The 20,338-nt window shown below is 52.5% G+C and overlaps 1 protein-coding gene across 1 annotated transcript in view; it reads right to left on the bottom strand.

The window, feature by feature from the left end:
* S100A1 (S100 calcium binding protein A1) overlaps positions 1-10,585 on the bottom strand; it is a 34,809-nt gene extending 24,224 nt beyond the window's left edge. The window contains exon 1 of the mRNA XM_032973890.2: positions 10,340-10,585. The gene's annotated coding sequence lies outside the window, so the exon portion shown is untranslated. The remainder of the gene's footprint in view (positions 1-10,339) is intronic.
* Positions 10,586-20,338: the final 9,753 nt, after the last annotated feature.

The raw sequence follows: 20,338 nt of genomic DNA, 5'->3' as shown, positions 1-20,338 counted from the left end.
TGTTGCCGGTAAGCAACAATATAATCAGAGCAACATGTCATATCATACAAGTGGGAGTAATGAACGCAGGCGACTGACACTTCATTTAAAGTTGATGTAAAAACAACGTATTACCTATTTTTATTTTAACAGGTAAGGAGGCCCACTGAGCTTTGTAGCTTTATTTCAGAAGCGACCTGGCCACAACAAATGAGAGCTCAACGAAGCGGCTTATCACGTGGGGAAACTTACAGCAGCCGAATTCTCTCAAATGGGTTCTTGTTCATTCTAAATGTGGAAGGGCAAAACCGAATGAACCGGAGGAAAATCCACGCGACCACCTTGGCGGTGAGAGACACGCAAACTACAAATATACATCAGCAGGCGTCAGGGTCACGATTGAACCCATGACCTCCTGTATACCAGGCGAGGCAGTTAACATCTCCTAGCCACCGTGATGCTGATGAGAGAAACTCCACATATACGTCAGGGTCACGATTGAACCCACGACCTCCTGTATACCAGGCGAGGCAGTTAACATCTCCTAGCCACCACTAAAGGCGATTTCCCCACTCGCGCGAGTGTCACGTGCACCTCGACTCGCCCTCCTGCTTACAGCCCTGCAGAGTCAGTGGTGGAAATTCCACATTCCTATGGCGCCACCGCGAGATGTGAACGACATTGCTCCCAGTGTAATTTATTTCTCCGGCATATTCAAATCCTAGAGAATAAAAACTCTGGACATTGTGCCATTACATACAGCGGCAGATGTAGTGCGATTATTGGAGGGTTTTGAGAGTAGCTTGACCAATCACAGCCGTTTATTCAGCCTCCCTTACCACAGCCACGGGTTCTCAACGGACTCTTATATAATTATAATATTAGTTTTATAATGCACACGTACCTTCACCGAGTATCATTATTTGTTTTTACTGCCTTGAAAAGGAAAGCCAAATGGGTCACGTTTCGAGACAATGGCCCTTCATAGCACATGAAGGGCCATTGCTTGAAACGTCGCTTGTCTAATTTTTGCACTCCAATCGTCGTTGTTGTAACGGTCTGATCCGGTTGCCTCTCCTGAATAAAGAGCTTCATAGCTTATCGGAATTCCTCCAGGATGAATAAATTAATAGGATTCACTCTTTGGTTCTTTCGGTAAAGTCACGTAGGTATAAAAAAAAATATTTAATCACGACGTTTCGGGCGCAACACAAGCGTCCGTCATCAGGTGGGACAACCACAGCAAGAAACAATTGCTGAAGTGATAGGATTCGGGTTCTTTATTTTAAGGCCACGTTGTTATTCGTGACCAATGTATTGGTGGTGAAGTACTTAAAATCGGGTAACAAGTGGGGGGCACATCGTGCCTCTGTAGTGGGGGGCACTGGGATGGTGACGTTCCACGGGGAGGAGGCGGGGGACGGAATCCCCTGGCGAAGGAATCGACTGTGGCGATGGCGAGTCGCACGGAGCGAGCCTCGCCATCACTTCGCCTCGCAGGGCAGAGCTACAGCAGCAGACAGAGCTACAGCAGCAGACAGAGCTACAGCAGCAGACAGAGCTAGAGCAGCAGACAGAGCTACAGCAGCAGACAGAGCTACAGCAGACAGAGCTAGAGCAGCAGACAGAGCTACAGCAGCAGACAGAGCTACAGCAGCAGACAGAGCTAGAGCAGCAGACAGAGCTACAGCAGCAGACAGAGCTACAGCAGCAGACAGAGCTACAGCAGACAGAGCTACAGCAGCAGACAGAGCTAGAGCAGCAGACAGAGCTACAGCAGCAGACAGAGCTACAGCAGACAGAGCTAGAGCAGCAGACAGAGCTACAGCAGCAGACAGAGCTACAGCAGCAGACAGAGCTACAGCAGACAGAGCTACAGCAGCAGACAGAGCTACAGCAGACAGAGCTAGAGCAGCAGACAGAGCTACAGCAGACAGAGCTACAGCAGACAGAGCTACAGCAGCAGACAGAGCTACAGCAGCAGACAGAGCTACAGCAGACAGAGCTACAGCAGCAGACAGAGCTACAGCAGCAGACAGAGCTAGAGCAGACAGAGCTACAGCAGCAGACAGAGCTAGAGCAGCAGACAGAGCTACAGCAGACAGAGCTACAGCAGCAGACAGAGCTACAGCAGCAGACAGAGCTACAGCAGACAGAGCTACAGCAGCAGACAGAGCTACAGCAGACAGAGCTAGAGCAGCAGACAGAGCTACAGCAGACAGAGCTACAGCAGACAGAGCTACAGCAGACAGAGCTACAGCAGACAGAGCTACAGCAGCAGACAGAGCTACAGCAGCAGACAGAGCTAGAGCAGCAGACAGAGCTACAGCAGACAGAGCTACAGCAGACAGAGCTACAGCAGCAGACAGAGCTACAGCAGACAGAGCTAGAGCAGCAGACAGAGCTACAGCAGACAGAGCTACAGCAGCAGACAGAGCTACAGCAGACAGAGCTACAGCAGACAGAGCTACAGCAGCAGACAGAGCTACAGCAGCAGACAGAGCTACAGCAGACAGAGCTACAGCAGACAGAGCTAGAGCAGCAGACAGAGCTACAGCAGACAGAGCTACAGCAGCAGACAGAGCTACAGCAGACAGAGCTACAGCAGCAGACAGAGCTACAGCAGACAGAGCTACAGCAGCAGACAGAGCTACAGCAGCAGACAGAGCTACAGCAGACAGAGCTACAGCAGCAGACAGAGCTAGAGCAGACAGAGCTAGAGCAGCAGACAGAGCTACAGCAGACAGAGCTACAGCAGCAGACAGAGCTACAGCAGCAGACAGAGCTACAGCAGACAGAGCTAGAGCAGCAGACAGAGCTACAGCAGCAGACAGAGCTACAGCAGCAGACAGCTACAGCAGCAGACAGAGCTACAGCAGCAGACAGAGCTACAGCAGCAGACAGAGCTAGAGCAGACAGCTACAGCAGCAGACAGAGCTACAGCAGCAGACAGAGCTACAGCAGCAGACAGAGCTAGAGCAGACAGAGCTAGAGCAGACAGAGCTACAGCAGACAGAGCTACAGCAGCAGACAGAGCTACAGCAGCAGACAGAGCTACAGCAGACAGAGCTACAGCAGACAGAGCTACAGCAGCAGACAGAGCTACAGCAGACAGAGCTAGAGCAGCAGGAGGGGCCAGCGGTGATGATGGGCCGTGCGTGGAGGTGATGGGTGGAGGAGGGAGGGCGGGGTGATGGGCCGGGGGGACGGCGAGACAGTGGGAGGCCAACATTGCGCAACTCGCCACAATCACCACTCCCTGCGCTCACCACGCTCACCACGCTCATTCACCACATTCCTCACCTGGACGACACCGCTATGCACTCTCTCTCTCTCTTACTACACCGCACCCTGTAGACTCACCACCCACACTCACCAACTCCCCGCAACCTGTAGACTCACCACCCACACTCACCAACTCTGTAGACTCACCACCCACACTCACCAACTCTGTAGACTCACCACCCACACTCACCAACTCTGTAGACTCACCACCCACACTCACCAACTCTGTAGACTCACCACCCACACTCACCAAGTCTGTAGACTCACCACCCACACTCACCAACTCTGTAGACTCACCACCCACTCTCACCAACTCTGTAGACTCACCACCCACTCACCAACTCCCCGCACCACGTGGTCACATTCCAGAGCGGCCGCGTCAAGCGGGGACGTTCGTCGCGAGCCAAGAGGAAGCAGCAGAGACGGGGGGGGTGAAGGAGAGAGTGGGGGGAGAGTGGGGGGGGAGAGTGGGGGGAGAGAGTGGGGGGAGAGAGTGGGGGGAGAGAGTGTGGGGGGGAGAGTGTGGGGGGAGAGAGTGGGGGGGGAGTGGGGGGGGGAGTGGGGGGGGAGAGTGGGGGGGGGAGTGGGGGGAGAGTGTGGGGAGCGGGAGAGTGTGGGTGGAGAGTGTGGGGGGAGAGCGTGGGGGGAGAGCGTGGGGGGAGGGCGTGGCGGGAGAGTGGGGGGGAGAGTGGGGGGAGAGTGGGGGGGGGGGGAGAGCGTGGGGGGAGAGCGTGGGGGGAGAGCGTGGGGGGAGGGCGTGGGGGGAGAGGGTGGGGGGAGGGCGTGGGGGGAGAGTGGGGGGGAGAGTGGGGGGGAGAGTGTGGGGGGAGAGCGTGGGGGAAGAGCGTGGGTGGAGAGTGTGGGGGGGTGGAGGAGAGAGAGGGTAGAGTACACAGCGAGGCAGCGAGATGCGGTAGAGGGGAGAGATGGCGAGATACAGGGTGGGGAGATTAGAGGAGAGAGACGGGGTAGAGAGAGGGGGTAGACGGGGGAGAGTGGTGGGGAGGGGGGGGGTGGTGGGGGGGGAGTGGTGGTGGGGAGTGGTGGTGGGGAGTGGTGGGGGGGGAGTGGTGGTGGGGGGCCACACCTTAACACCGCGCCTCAGGAATGTGGCGCGACCTGCACAGGTGTGTGGTGGTGGTGGGCGGGGTGAGGCGGTGGTGAGTGGGGTGAGGGTGTTGTGAGTGGGGTGAGGGTGTTGTGAGTGGGGTGAGGGTGTTGTGAGTGGGGTGAGGGTGTTGTGAGTGGGGTGAGGGTGTTGTGAGTGGGGTGAGGGTGTTGTGAGCGGGGTGAGGCGATGGTGAGCGGGGTGAGGGTGTTGTGAGTGGGGTGAGGGTGTTGTGAGCGGGGTGAGGCGATGGTGAGCGGGGTGAGGGTGTTGTGAGTGGGGTGAGGGTGTTGTGAGCGGGGTTAGGGTGTTGTGAGTGGGGTGAGGGTGTTGTGAGTGGGGTTAGGGTGTTGTGAGCGGGGTGAGGGTGTTGTGAGCGGGGTGAGGCGATGGTGAGCGGGGTGAGGGTGTTGTGAGTGGGGTGAGGCGATGGTGAGTGGGGTGAGGGTGTTGTGAGCGGGGTGAGGGTGTTGTGAGCGGGGTGAGGGTGTTGTGAGCGGGGTGAGGCGATGGTGAGTGGGGTGAGTGTGTTGTGAGCGGGGTGAGGGTGTTGTGAGTGGGGTGAGGCGATGGTGAGTGGGGTGAGGGTGTTGTGAGTGGGGTGAGGCGATGGTGAGCGGGGTGAGGGTGTTGTGAGTGGGGTGAGGCGATGGTGAGCGGGGTGAGGCGATGGTGAGCGGGGTGAGTTGATGGCGAGTGGGGTGAGGGTGTTGTGAGTGGGGTGAGGGTGTTGTGAGTGGGGTGAGGGTGTTGTGAGTGGGGTGAGGGTGTTGTGAGTGGGGTGAGGGTGTTGTGAGTGGGGTGAGGGTGTTGTGAGCGGGGTGAGGCGATGGTGAGCGGGGTGAGGGTGTTGTGAGTGGGGTGAGGGTGTTGTGAGCGGGGTGAGGCGATGGTGAGCGGGGTGAGGGTGTTGTGAGTGGGGTGAGGGTGTTGTGAGCGGGGTTAGGGTGTTGTGAGTGGGGTGAGGGTGTTGTGAGTGGGGTTAGGGTGTTGTGAGCGGGGTGAGGGTGTTGTGAGCGGGGTGAGGCGATGGTGAGCGGGGTGAGGGTGTTGTGAGTGGGGTGAGGCGATGGTGAGTGGGGTGAGGGTGTTGTGAGCGGGGTGAGGGTGTTGTGAGCGGGGTGAGGGTGTTGTGAGCGGGGTGAGGCGATGGTGAGTGGGGTGAGTGTGTTGTGAGCGGGGTGAGGGTGTTGTGAGTGGGGTGAGGCGATGGTGAGTGGGGTGAGGGTGTTGTGAGTGGGGTGAGGCGATGGTGAGCGGGGTGAGGGTGTTGTGAGTGGGGTGAGGCGATGGTGAGCGGGGTGAGGCGATGGTGAGCGGGGTGAGTTGATGGCGAGTGGGGTGAGGGTGTTGTGAGTGGGGTGAGGGTGTTGTGAGCGGGGTGAGGATGTTGTGAGCGGGGTGAGGCGATGGTGAGTGGGGTGAGGGTGTTGTGAGTGGGGTGAGGGTGTTGTGAGCGGGGTGAGGCGATGGTGAGTGGGGTGAGGGTGTTGTGAGCGGGGTGAGGGTGTTGTGAGCGGGGTGGGGCGATGGTGAGCGGGGTGAGGCGATGGTGAGCGGGGTGAGTTGATGGCGAGTGGGGTGAGGGTGTTGTGAGTGGGGTGAGGGTGTTGTGAGCGGGGTGAGGATGTTGTGAGTGGGGTGAGGGTGTTGTGAGCGGGGTGAGGCGATGGTGAGTGGGGTGAGGGTGTTGTGAGCGGGGTGAGGGTGTTGTGAGCGGGGTGGGGCGATGGTGAGCGGGGTGAGGCGATGGTGAGCGGGGTGAGTTGATGGCGAGTGGGGTGAGGGTGTTGTGAGTGGGGTGAGGGTGTTGTGAGCGGGGTGAGGATGTTGTGAGTGGGGTGAGGGTGTTGTGAGCGGGGTGAGGCGATGGTGAGTGGGGTGAGGGTGTTGTGAGCGGGGTGAGGGTGTTGTGAGCGGGGTGGGGCGATGGTGAGCGGGGTGAGGGTGTTGTGAGTGGGGTGAGGGTGTTGTGAGTGGGGTGAGGCGATGGTGAGCGGGGTGAGGGTGTTGTGAGTGGGGTGAGGGTGTTGTGAGCGGGGTGAGGCGATGGTGAGCGGGGTGAGGCGATGGTGAGCGGGGTGAGTTGATGGCGAGTGGGGTGAGGGTGTTGTGAGTGGGGTGAGGGTGTTGTGAGCGGGGTGAGGATGTTGTGAGTGGGGTGAGGGTGTTGTGAGCGGGGTGAGGCGATGGTGAGTGGGGTGAGGGTGTTGTGAGTGGGGTGAGGGTGTTGTGAGCGGGGTGAGGCGATGGTGAGTGGGGTGAGGGTGTTGTGAGTGGGGTGAGGGTGTTGTGAGCGGGGTGAGGCGATGGTGAGCGGGGTGAGGGAGTTGTGAGTGGGGTGAGGGTGTTGTGAGCGGGGTGAGGCGATGGTGAGCGGGGTGAGGGTGTTGTGAGTGGGGTGAGGGTGTTGTGAGCGGGGTGGGGCGATGGTGAGCGGGGTGAGGGTGTTGTGAGTGGGGTGAGGGTGTTGTGAGTGGGGTGAGGGTGTTGTGAGTGGGGTGAGGGTGTTGTGAGTGGGGTGAGGGTGTTGTGAGTGGGGTGAGGGTGTTGTGAGTGGGGTGAGGGTGTTGTGAGTGGGGTGAGGGTGTTGTGAGTGGGGTGAGGGTGTTGTGAGTGGGGTGGGGCGATGGTGACGACGCAGCAGAGCGGAATTCACGCGGACAAAATCCGCGCTCTGCAGCTGCAGCGAGACCCGCCTAGAGCCACACCCAGAGGGTCACAGACACGGGGAGACACAGACACACAGAGACACACACAGACACGGGGAGACACAGAGACACACACAGACACGGGGAGACAGAGACAGACACAGAGAAACGGGAAGACAGACACACAGAAACGGGGAGACACAGACACGGGGAGACAAAGACACACAGACACGGCGAGACACACACAGAGACACGGGGATACACAGAGACACGGCGAGACACACACAGACACGGGGATACACAGAGACACGGCGAGACACACACAGACACGGGGATACACAGAGACACGGCGAGACACAGACACAAAAAGAGACAGACGATGTCTCCGTTTGCTAAAACAGAGAGACAGACATCGTCTGTCTCTCTGTTTTAACAAACCGAGATCGAGATAGTTGTGGGGCGAATTCAGAGAGCGAGAGATACAAATGGTGATTGGGACTCACAGGGGAACATCTCCCACAACCACCAGCACCACCAGCACCAACACCACCATCATCACCACCACCACTACCACCATCACTATCACCACCACCATCACCACCACCAGCACCAACACCACCACCACTACCACCAGCACATCACCGCCAGCAGCACACAACCAGCAGGCCTCACGTCCAGGTGAGCGACGTCTCGCCCTCACCTGCCGCCCCCGAGATATCAAACCCAATAAACGCGCTCAAGTCCCGCAGCCAGCACAGCTAACACGCACAGCTAACCAGCACAGCTAACACGCACACATACACAGCTAAACATGCACAGCTAACACGCACAGCTAACACGCACACACACAGCTAACCAGCACAGCTAAACACGCACACACAGCTAACACGCACACACACAGCTAACACACACACACACAGCTAACACACACACACACAGCTAACACACACACACACAGCTAACACACACACACACAGCTAACACACACACACACAGCTAACACACACACACACAGCTAACACACACAGCTAACACAACAACACAACAACCGCCATTCGCCACTAAGTGGCGGTGACGTCACCACGACGCTTGTGCCAGGCTATGTGCACCCTGAGGCCACGTGAAGTGTCGAACGCCCGCTGGCAGGAGGTCACGGGGCAGACCCAGGTGCCACGGGTCGACTGACTGAGATGACTGGCTGATGCACCACCTGTGCCCCCTACTGTGCCAATCTGCTGTGCTTTAGCCACCCGGCGCTCCGCTCGTTGTTCTGAGCGTCGCTCCTCCGTCCTCCGTTGTTGTTGGAGGGCGACTGCCTCCAACTGCCCAGTAGCATCCTTCACGAGCCTCCTCCACAGAGGCCGATCTTGACACCGCTGGTACCAGTCATCGGCAAGTCCACTCAGCTCCACGTCCTCCTGTGCCACATCACTCCATCTCTTCTCTAGCCCGTGCCGCACCCGCTTAGCCCCCTCAATCCGGCCAAACAAAAGTTGTTTCGGCATGCGGTGGCTGGGCATGCGGGCTACATGACCCAGCCATCGCAGCCTTGCCTGCCGGAGGAGCTCACCGATGGGACCCTGCCCAGATCTTTCAAGGATTTGTGAGCTCCTCAGACAATCCAGTCTGGTTAAACCCATGATGGATCGTAGGCAGGCCAGCCTAAATGTTTCTAACCGGCGAAGATGTTCCATTAGGGGGGTCCACGTTTCGCAAGCGTAGAGAAGGGAGGGAATGACCGTGGCCGAGAAGACCTGAAGCTTAGTGCGGAGCGACAGACCAGGTAGCTTCCACACAGCGTTACGCAACCGATGAAAAGATATTGCCGCTCGACTGATTCGGAGTGAGACCTCTGCTGTTAAACTGGAGCCAGTCATAAGCACACTGCCCAGGTATGGAAAACTCTCCACTCTCTCCACAACTGCCCCATCACCGATTGGGAGTTGTGGGGGTGGAGTGTCCGATGGTACAAAATACCCAGGCAGGTGCTTAGTTTTGGTGGGGCTGATGGTAAGGCCCCATATCTTAGTGGCACGCTCCAGTCTCAGCAGCAGCGTCTCCAACTCCTCCTCTGACTGAGCAGCTATTACCAAATCATCAGCATACATAACGTGGTTGAGCAATAGGGAGCCATCCCTTGACCGCACCCGGGCATCGATTAGCCTCCCATTATATCTGTACCATATGGAGATTCCCCCGGTACAGCTAACACACACAGCTAACACACAGCTAACACACAGCTAACACACAGCTAACACACAGCTAACACACAGCTAACACACAGCTAACACACAGCTAACCAGCACAGCTACGCGCAGCTTGGTTGAGCCTGGCTCGTGCCTGGATGGGCGACCCCCGTGCACGCACGAGGAGCCACAGGCCGCGGGGGCTACGCTGGTGGGAAGCAGAGAAGCGATGCAGCAAACGCCACTGTTGGACTGTACCTCTGCGCTCCCGCGTCTATGCTGAACACCGCGTGACCACCGCCAGCAACGGCGCGCGCGTCGACCTGCGTGGTGAAGTATGGTCTAAGGCGTCAGAGGGGCCCCGTGTAGCCCCCAGACAGCTGGTTGGGGGCAAGTTGCCGTGCACGAGGCCGCGGCGCTGCCGACAGCAACCACGCCCGGCCGCCTTTGTCTTCCCAGCGCCGGCGCGTTACGCACCGTGAGCCGGGCCACGCGCGTTAAACAGAGGGACGAGTAGACCAAGGGTGGCTACCCAGGGCGGGTCCAGGTTATGGGATTCGTCGGCTCTTTGATGGCCGTGAGCGGGATTCGAACTCGGGACACCAATACGGATCGTCGGTTCAGTGCGCTAACCATTGCGCCACCGCTCTCCATCGAGTTCGTTCAATGGGACATTAAAACGCACACGTATGTACTGTATATAGACGTTGGTCTTCTTTCGCACCGTACGTAGCCAACCGTGCTAATCGGAGGTGCGGTGTGTGTGGGGGGGAATAACAAATTACAGACAGCCGTTCTCAAGTCGCGCGAGATGCGCCTGTGGCCATGCCACCACCAAGCGTGGGTCACCAGAGAGAGAACTCACGGTGGCTCTGTGCGTCTCAGAGTCTGAGACGCACAGGACACTAAAAGCGTGACAGTGCCCAAAGCAACCCACCCCACGGACCGCTCCGTGACCACAGGAGGAAGAGCGACACGACACCTCGTCATGACGAGCGCGCAGTAGCAGCAGCAGACCTCAACAGTGGCATCGACCTCCCGAACAACAACATCATCAACAACATCAACAACATCGCTGCTGCTGCCCCGACTGGCATCGTGCCCGCGAGAAAACCGCGCGCGCAACGCACCGTGGTTTGGTGCTTGGAGCCGAGTGGGAGGACGTGGAGGAGCCGGAGGAGGTGAAGACTCGACGAACGGGGCGGATGAACCGGTCTGGAAGATAGTTGAGCGGCACGGAAATTGTTCAATTTATGTCGAAGAGCGTGTCGATGCGGTGACCAACCACCAGCCGGAGAGGTGCGGTGGGCGGGGAATCCATCGAGATCGATTTCCTCTCCTCCCTCTCCCCGCATACCACAGCCTCTCTCCTTTTCTTGACAACAACCGCCACACCCTGCTCCTCCACACACAACAATAAACCCCTCCCCTCTCATCTCACTCCACTCCCCTCCACTCACTCTCCTACCCCTCCCCTCTCATCTCCATCTACTCCCCTCTCATCTCACTCCACTCCCCTCTCATCTCACTCCACTCCCCTCCACGCACTCTCCTACCTCTCCCCTCTCATCTCACTCCACTCCCCTCCACTCACTCTCCTACCCCTCCCTCTCATCTCACTCCACTCCCCTGCACGCTCTCTCCTGCCCCTCCCTCTCATCTCACTCCACTCCCCTCCACTCACTCTCCTACCTCTCCCCTCTCATCTCCATCTACTCCCCTCTCATCTCACTCCACTCCCCTCTCATCTCACTCCACTCCCCTCCACGCACTCTCCTACCTCTCCCCTCTCATCTCACTCCACTCCCCTCCACTCACTCTCCTACCCCTCCCTCTCATCTCACTCCACTCCCCTGCACGCTCGCTCCTGCCCCTCCCTCTCATCTCACTCCACTCCCCTCCACTCACTCTCCTACCTCTCCCCTCTCATCTCACTCCACTCCCCTCCACTCACTCTCCTACCCCTCCCTCTCATCTCACTCCACTCCCCTGCACGCTCTCTCCTGCCCCTCCCTCTCATCTCACTCCACTCCCCTCCACGCACTCTCCTACCTCTCCCCTCTCATCTCACTCCACTCCCCTCCACTCACTCTCCTACCTCTCCCCTCTCATCTCACTCCACTCCCCTCCACTCACTCTCCTACCCCTCCCTCTCATCTCACTCCACTCCCCTGCACGCTCTCTCCTGCCCCTCCCCTCTCATCTCACTCCACTCATTCTCCTGCCCCTCCCCTCTCATCTCACTCCACTCATTCTCCTGCCCCTCCCCTCTCATCTCACTCCACTCCCCTCCACGCACTCTCCTGCCCCTCCCCTCTCATCTCACTCCACTCCCCTCCACGCACTCTCCGATCCTCCCCCTTCTCACCCCCTCCCTCTACCCCACGTCTCTATTGGCAAGAGAGCGGTCATTCCTTATTGATGGAAACTGCACAGAGATAATTCTTTAGACATTGTACAGTAAACATGACTTCAAAAAGTGCAATGAATTGCAGATAACCCCAACCAAAAGTTGCCAAATTTAAGAAATAACACCGCAAATTACTCAAATTGATCATTCCATTGTGGGTCACTGCACCAAAAAAAACCTGGCAAATCCCGAGTTCGATTCCAGGCCACGGCTAACATCAGCGGCGAGCGACTCGGAAGCCTGAACCAGCCAGCAGCTGGTGGCGTCTCAACGTCAGCACTGTGGAGAGAAAGGCGGCCGGTCGGCCGTGGTCCGGGCCATCGTCTCCTTCACCGGTGCCCTCGAACGGCACCGCCACCCCCCTACGACGTCACCTGCGCAGTCGAACACGGCGGCTCTTTGTTATGAGCACAATGAGACAATGGTGTCACGTGAGACAAGACAATGGTGTCACGTGAGACAAGACAATGGTGTCACGTGAGACAAGACAATGGTGTCACGTGAGACAAGACAATGGTGTCACGTGAGACAAGACAATGGTGTCACGTGAGACAAGACAATGGTGTCACGTGAGACAATCTTTGTCTGCCTCAGGCCAAAGCAAACCACGATCCCTCCAGCCCGCCCACCCACGTGCCCCAGACGGACTCGTGTCCAGTGCTGTTAGCGAGCGCCTATTCAGGCCGGGCACGGCCTACCCACACAAGGGGCAATGTAAGCCAAGCAACCACCGCCCGGCCGCCTTTGTCTCCCCCAAGTGTTTTACACACCGCACCAGATGCTCGTGTGAGGCCGAGTCGACCTAGGGGTGGCTCACTTCCAAACACGCACGCGGACACTCACACACAGTAGTAGTATACACCACACAGCAGTAGTATACACCACACAGCCAGTAGTATACACACACAGTAGTAGTATACACCACACAGCAGTAGTATACACACAGCAGTAGTATACACCACACAGCAGTAGTATACACCACACAGCCAGTAGTATACACACACAGTAGTAGTATACACCACACAGCCAGTAGTATACACACACAGTAGTAGTATACACCACACAGCCAGTAGTATACACACAGCAGTAGTATACACCACACAGCAGTAGTATACACACACAGTAGTAGTATACACCACACAGCCAGTAGTATACACCACACAGCCAGTAGTATACACCACACAGTAGTAGTATACACCTCACAGTAGTATACACCACACAGCAGTAGTATACACCACACAGCAGTAGTATACACCACACAGCAGTAGTATACACCACACAGCCAGTAGTATACACCACACAGCCAGTAGTATACACACAGTAGTAGTATACACACAGCCAGTAGTATACACCACACAGCAGTAGTATACACCACACAGCAGTAGTATACACCACACAGCCAGTAGTATACACACACAGTAGTAGTATACACCACACAGCCAGTAGTATACACACACAGTAGTAGTATACACCACACAGCAGTAGTATACACCACACAGTAGTAGTATACACCACACAGCAGTAGTATACACACACAGTAGTAGTATACACCACACAGCCAGTAGTATACACCACACAGCCAGTAGTATACACCACACAGTAGTAGTATACACCTCACAGTAGTATACACCACACAGCAGTAGTATACACCACACAGCAGTAGTATACACCACACAGCAGTAGTATACACCACACAGCCAGTAGTATACACCACACAGCCAGTAGTATACACACAGTAGTAGTATACACACAGCCAGTAGTATACACCACACAGCAGTAGTATACACCACACAGCAGTAGTATACACCACACAGCCAGTAGTATACACACACAGTAGTAGTATACACCACACAGCCAGTAGTATACACACACAGTAGTAGTATACACCACACAGCCAGTAGTATACACACAGCAGTAGTATACACCACACAGCAGTAGTATACACCACACAGTAGTAGTATACACCACACAGTAGTAGTATACACCACACAGCAGTAGTATACACACACAGTAGTAGTATACACCACACAGCCAGTAGTATACACCACACAGCCAGTAGTATACACCACACAGTAGTAGTATACACCTCACAGTAGTATACACCACACAGCAGTAGTATACACCACACAGCAGTAGTATACACCACACAGCCAGTAGTATACACACAGTAGTAGTATACACACAGCCAGTAGTATACACCACACAGCAGTAGTATACACCACACAGCAGTAGTATACACCACACAGCAGTAGTATACACCACACAGCTAGTAGTATACACCACACAGCAGTAGTATACACCACACAGTAGTAGTATACACCACACAGTAGTATACACCACACAGCAGTAGTATACACCACACAGCCAGTAGTATACACCACACAGCCAGTAGTATACACCACACAGTAGTATACACCACACAGCAGTAGTATACACCACACAGTAGTAGTATACACCACACAGCAGTAGTATACACACAGTAGTAGTATACACCACACAGTAGTAGTATACACCACACAGTAGTAGTATACACCACACAGCAGTAGTATACACACAGTAGTAGTATACACCACACAGTAGTAGTATACACCACACAGCAGTAGTATACACCACACATCCAGTAGTATACACCACACAGCAGTAGTATACACACACAGCCAGTAGTATACACCACACAGCAGTAGTATACACACAGTAGTAGTATACACCACACAGCCAGTAGTATACACACAGCAGTAGTATACACACAGCAGTAGTATACACCACACAGCCAGTAGTATACACACAGCAGTAGTATACACCACACAGCAGTAGTATACACCACACAGTAGTAGTATACACCACACAGCCAGTAGTATACACCACACAGTAGTAGTATACACACACAGCAGTAGTATACACCACACAGTAGTATACACCACACAGCCAGTAGTATACACCACACAGCAGTAGTATACACCACACAGCCAGTAGTATACACCACACAGCCAGTAGTATACACCACGTAGCCAGTAGTATACACCACACAGCAGTAGTATACACCACACAGCCAGTAGTATACACCACACAGCCAGTAGTATACACACACAGCCAGTAGTATACACCACACAGCCAGTAGTATACACCACACAGCCAGTAGTATACACCACGTAGCCAGTAGTATACACCACACAGCAGTAGTATACACCACACAGCCAGTAGTATACACCACGTAGCCAGTAGTATACACACACAGCAGTAGTATACACCACACAGCAGTAGTATACACACACAGCCAGTAGTATACACCACACAGCCAGTAGTATACACACACAGCTAGTAGTATACACCACACAGCAGTAGTATTCACCACACAGCAGTAGTATACACCACACAGCAGTAGTATACACCACACAGCAGTAGTATACACACAGCAGTAGTATACACCACACAGCCAGTAGTATACACCACACAGTAGTAGTATACACCACACAGCAGTAGTATACACCACACAGCAGTAGTATACACACACAGCCAGTAGTATACACCACACAGCAGTAGTATACACACACAGCTAGTAGTATACACCACACAGCCAGTAGTATACACCACACAGCAGTAGTATACACCACACAGTAGTAGTATACACCACACAGTAGTATACACACAGCAGTAGTATACACCACACAGCAGTAGTATACACCACACAGCAGTAGTATACACCACACAGCCAGTAGTATACACACACAGCAGTAGTATACACCACACAGCTAGTAGTATACACACAGCCAGTAGTATACACCACACAGCCAGTAGTATACACACACAGTAGTAGTATACACACACAGTAGTATACACACAGTAGTAGTATACACACAGCAGTAGTATACACACACAGCCAGTAGTATACACCACACAGCAGTAGTATACACACAGCAGTAGTATACACCACACAGCCAGTAGTATACACCACACAGCAGTAGTATACACCACACAGCAGTAGTATACACCACACAGCAGTAGTATACACCACACAGTAGTAGTATACACCACACAGCAGTAGTATACACCACACAGCAGTAGTATACACTACACAGTAGTAGTATACACCACACAGTAGTATACACACAGTAGTAGTATACACACAGCAGTAGTATACACACACAGCCAGTAGTATACACCACACAGTAGTAGTATACACACAGCCAGTAGTATACACCACACAGCAGTAGTATACACCACACAGCAGTAGTATACACCACACAGTAGTAGTATACACCACACAGTAGTAGTATACACACAGCCAGTAGTATACACCACACAGCAGTAGTATACACCACACAGCAGTAGTATACACCACACAGCCAGTAGTATACACCACACAGTAGTAGTATACACCACACAGCAGTAGTATACACCACACACCTAGTAGTATACACCACACAGCAGTAGTATACACCACACAGCAGTAGTATACACACAGCCAGTAGTATACACCACACAGCAGTAGTATACACCACACAGTAGTATACACACAGCCAGTAGTATACACCACACAGTAGTATACACCACACAGTAGTAGTATACACACAGCAGTAGTATACACCACACAGCAGTAGTATACACCACACAGCAGTAGTATACACCACACAGCTAGTAGTATACACCACACAGCAGTAGTATACACCACACAGCAGTAGTATACACCACACAGCCAGTAGTATACAGCACACAGTAGTATACACACAGCCAGTAGTATACACCACACAGCCGGTAGTATACACCACACAGCAGTAGTATACACACACAGCAGTAGTATACACCACACAGTAGTAGTATACACCACACAGCTAGTAGTATACACCACACAGCAGTAGTATACACCACACAGCCAGTAGTATACAGCACACAGTAGTATACACACAGCCAGTAGTATACACCACACAGCCAGTAGTATACACCAGACAGCCAGTAGTATACACCACACAGCCAGTAGTATACACACACAGCAGTAGTATACACCACACAGTAGTAGTATACACCACACAGCTAGTAGTATACACCACACAGCAGTAGAATACACACACAGCCAGTAGTATACACCACACAGCAGTAGTATACACCACACAGCAGTAGTATACACCACACAGCCAGTAGTATACACCACACAGCAGTAGTATACACCACACAGCAGTAGTATACACACACAGCAGTAGTATACACCACACAGCAGTAGTATACACCACACAGTAGTAGTATACACCACACAGCAGTAGTATACACCACACAGCAGTAGTATACACCACACAGCCAGTAGTATACACCACACAGCAGTAGTATACACACACAGCCAGTAGTATACACCACACAGTAGTATACACCACAGCTAGTAGTATACACCACACAGCCAGTAGTATACACACAGCAGTAGTATACACCACACAGCAGTAGTATACACCACACAGCAGTAGTATACACCACACAGCAGTAGTATACACCACACAGTAGTAGTATACACCACACAGTAGTAGTATACACACACAGCAGTAGTATACACCACACAGCAGTAGTATACACACACAGCTAGTAGTATACACCACACAGTAGTAGTGTACACCACACATCAGTAGTATACACCACACAGCCAGTAGTATACACACACAGTAGTAGTATACACACAGCAGTAGTATACACCACACAGTAGTAGTATACACCACACAGCAGTAGTATACACCACACAGTAGTAGTATACACACAGCCAGTAGTATACACCACACAGCAGTAGTATACACCACACAGTAGTAGTATACACACAGCCAGTAGTATACACCACACAGTAGTAGTATACACCACACAGTAGTAGTATACACACACAGCAGTAGTATACACCACACAGCAGTAGTATACACACACAGCTAGTAGTATACACCACACAGTAGTAGTGTACACCACACATCAGTAGTATACACCACACAGCCAGTAGTATACACACACAGTAGTAGTATACACACAGCAGTAGTATACACCACACAGTAGTAGTATACACCACACAGCAGTAGTATACACCACACAGTAGTAGTATACACACAGCCAGTAGTATACACCACACAGCCAGTAGTATACACACAGTAGTAGTATACACACAGCCAGTAGTATACACCACACAGCAGTAGTATACACCACACAGCAGTAGTATACACCACACAGCCAGTAGTATACACACACAGTAGTAGTATACACCACACAGCCAGTAGTATACACACACAGTAGTAGTATACACCACACAACACTCAAGCAGTAGTATACACCACACGCGTATTATACACCCACCACAGCAGTAGTATACCCCACACAGCCAGTAGTATACACAACACAGTAGTAGTATACACCACACAGCCAGTATTATACACACAGCAGTATATAGCGACACAGAGTAGTATACACACAGCAGTAGTATACACCACACAGCAGTAGTATACACCACACAGCCAGTAGTATACACACAGTAGTAGTATACACACAGCCAGTAGTATACACCACACAGCAGTAGTATCACACACAGCCAGTAGTATACACCACACAGCTAGTAGTATACACCACACAGCCAGTAGTATACACCACACAGGCCAGTAGTATACACCACACAGTAGTAGTATACACCACACAGTAGTATACACCACACAGCAGTAGTATACACACACAGCCAGTAGTATACACCACACAGCCAGTAGTATACACCCACACAGTAGTAGTATACACCACACAGCTGTAGGTATACACCACACAGCAGTAGTATACACCACACAGCTAGTAGTATACACCACACAGTAGTATACACCACACAGCAGTAGTATACACACACAGTAGTATACACCACACAGCAGTAGTATACACACAGTAGTAGTATACACCACACAGTAGTAGTATACACCACACAGTAGTAGTATACACCACACAGCAGTAGTATACACACAGTAGTAGTATACACCACACAGTAGTAGTATACACCACACAGCAGTAGTATACACCACACATCCAGTAGTATACACCACACAGCAGTAGTATACACACACAGCCAGTAGTATACACCACACAGCAGTAGTATACACACAGTAGTAGTATACACCACACAGCCAGTAGTATACACACAGCAGTAGTATACACACAGCAGTAGTATACACCACACAGCCAGTAGTATACACACAGCAGTAGTATACACCACACAGCAGTAGTATACACCACACAGTAGTAGTATACACCACACAGCCAGTAGTATACACCACACAGTAGTAGTATACACACACAGCAGTAGTATACACCACACAGTAGTATACACCACACAGCCAGTAGTATACACCACACAGCAGTAGTATACACCACACAGCCAGTAGTATACACCACACAGCCAGTAGTATACACCACGTAGCCAGTAGTATACACCACACAGCAGTAGTATACACCACACAGCCAGTAGTATACACCACACAGCCAGTAGTATACACACACAGCCAGTAGTATACAACACACAGCCAGTAGTATACACCACACAGCCAGTAGTATACACCACACAGCAGTAGTATACACCACACAGCCAGTAGTATACACCACGTAGCCAGTAGTATGCACACACAGCAGTAGTATACACCACACAGCAGTAGTATACACACACAGCCAGTAGTATACACCACACAGCCAGTAGTATACACACACAGCTAGTAGTATACACCACACAGCAGTAGTATTCACCACACAGCAGTAGTATACACCACACAGCAGTAGTATACACCACACAGCAGTAGTATACACACACAGCAGTAGTATATACCACACAGCCAGTAGTATACACCACACAGTAGTAGTATACACCACACAGCAGTAGTATACACCACACAGCAGTAGTATACACACACAGCCAGTAGTATACACCACACAGCAGTAGTATACACACACAGCTAGTAGTATACACCACACAGCCAGTAGTATACACCACACAGCAGTAGTATACACCACACAGTAGTAGTATACACCACACAGCAGTAGTATACACCACAGCTAGTAGTATACACCACACAGCCAGTAGTATACACACACAGCAGTAGTATACACCACACAGCAGTAGTATACACCACACAGCAGTAGTATACACCACACAGTAGTAGTATACACACACAGCAGTAGTATACACCACACAGCAGTAGTATACACACACAGCTAGTAGTATACACCACACAGTAGTAGTGTACACCACACATCAGTAGTATACACCACACAGCCAGTAGTATACACACACAGTAGTAGTATACACACAGCAGTAGTATACACCACACAGTAGTAGTATACACCACACAGCAGTAGTATACACCACACAGTAGTAGTATACACACAGCCAGTAGTATACACCACACAGCCAGTAGTATACACACAGTAGTAGTATACACACAGCCAGTAGTATACACCACACAGCAGTAGTATACACCACACAGCAGTAGTATACACCACACAGCCAGTAGTATACACACACAGTAGTAGTATACACCACACAGCCAGTAGTATACACACACAGTAGTAGTATACACCACACAGCCAGTAGTATACACACAGCAGTAGTATACACCACACAGCAGTAGTATACACCACACAGTAGTAGTATACACCACACAGCAGTAGTATACACACACAGTAGTAGTATACACCACACAGCCAGTAGTATACACCACACAGCCAGTAGTATACACCACAC

This window comes from Petromyzon marinus, chromosome 52 (assembly GCF_048934315.1).
Source record: "Petromyzon marinus isolate PM22_M1 ecotype Great Lakes invasive population chromosome 52, UKy_Petmar_22M1.pri1.0, whole genome shotgun sequence".
Lineage (NCBI taxonomy): Eukaryota > Metazoa > Chordata > Hyperoartia > Petromyzontiformes > Petromyzontidae > Petromyzon > Petromyzon marinus.
This window is presented reverse-complemented; position numbering and strand designations above follow the sequence as displayed.